The following is a 1580-nucleotide window of genomic DNA, read 5'->3' on the forward strand; positions in this document are numbered from 1 at the left end:
GAGGAGCCTTATAACCATCTTGATGAGTTCTTAGAGGTGTGTTCTATAGTCAAAATCCAAAACCTCTTTGAAGATGCCCTAAAGTTCTCCTATTCCCTTTTTCCTTAAAGGACAAAGCTAAACACTGGCTTCATTCCCTAGATTCGGTTAGGATTTGTACATGGGCGGGGATGCAGCAGGAATTTCTGAAAAATTTCTTCCCCATTGGCCGGACTAATAGCCTTAGAAGAGCCATTACTAGTTTCTCCCAATTAGAGGGCGAACAATTTCATGAAGCCTGGGAGAGACTCAAGGAATTACTTAGGAAGTGCCCCCACTATGCTGTCCCGAAATGGCAGTTAGTCTGGTGCTTTTATGATGGCCTCCGTGACCGATATAGGTAGATGGTGGACTCCTCTTGTGTTGAAACATTTATACATAAGAATGAGACGGAAGCATGGGATCTTTTTAAAATCCTTAGTGAGAATTTCCAACATCATGCTTCGGCCTCTTGGACTGAGGTTCCATACGTAGGGCATCAAAAGAAGGGCGGTCTCTATGAGATCAATCCAACTATAGAGATGATTGTAAAGGTTGACATGCTCTCCAAGAAATTAGACTATCTGATGTCTGTAGGACAGCATTCTATGTCCCCTTTCCCAATGAGTTTCCCTCCACCCAATCAGATTGAAGCCTGTGCCTTATGTGCTAGCCCTAGTTATTATGTGATGGATTGTCCTTCGGTTGCACAATACACTGAATTTGTTCAGGAACAGGTACAAGTGGCTCAAGGTTTTCCTAAATGTAATGTTCCTTTTTCCAATACCTATAACCCAGGATGGCGAAACCACCCAAACCTTTCATGGAGAAACTCAGTACCTAATAATCCTCCAAACCCACCGTATAGGCCACCATTTAATGTTCAATCTAATGCCTATAGGGGTGGACAACCACCATATCCTCAACCCTAACAGAATCAATCTTTTGAGGAAAAGGTGCTAAAAGCATTAAGTGGACTCGAGCAGAACACACAGCTGCTACATTCACATACTCAGTCCATTAATAAGCTAGACAACCGATTGGGTCAACTAGCTAATGCTATAAATAGGAGGGAGGCAAGCCAATTGCCAAGTCAACCAGTAGGTAACCCAAACAATCAAATGGGTCTAGGGAAAGAACAGGTTCAATCGATCACAGTCCTAAGGAGCGAAAAAGGGGTGGAAAAACCCGATACACCCTTAGCCACTAATGGGACGTTGCCTACTAAGTCTCAAAGCCAAGGAGAGGCTGAGTCAACCCTAGAGAATTCTGGTGGTGGTGTAGAAACACATGAGTCCATTATTGAAACACCTCCTATGGAAAGCACTCATCAGTTCCCAAGGAAGGGGCTGCACATCCCCATTGTGGAGGGACATCACCTGACTCTTACATTCCAAAGGTTCCCTTTTCCAAAGCCCTTCAGACATCAGTCCCAGACTATTTGGATAAAAAGGGTGCAAAGATGCAAGAGATGATAGACTTGTTCTAACAAGTTCGCATCAATCTCCCCCTTTTGGATACAATCAAGCAAGTTCCTGCTTACGCTAAATTTTTAAAAGACC

The 1580-nt window shown here is 43.5% G+C and overlaps 1 non-coding gene across 1 annotated transcript; it reads right to left on the reverse strand.

Moving 5' to 3' along the window:
- Positions 1 to 218: 218 nt before the first annotated feature.
- On the reverse strand, positions 219 to 325 carry LOC122647576. The gene has a single exon (XR_006330928.1). It is a non-coding gene; the product is annotated as a small nucleolar RNA R71 (small nucleolar RNA).
- Between the last annotated feature and the right edge of the window lie 1255 nt (positions 326 to 1580).

This window comes from Telopea speciosissima, unplaced genomic scaffold (assembly GCF_018873765.1).
Source record: "Telopea speciosissima isolate NSW1024214 ecotype Mountain lineage unplaced genomic scaffold, Tspe_v1 Tspe_v1.0076, whole genome shotgun sequence".
NCBI lineage: Eukaryota > Viridiplantae > Streptophyta > Magnoliopsida > Proteales > Proteaceae > Telopea > Telopea speciosissima.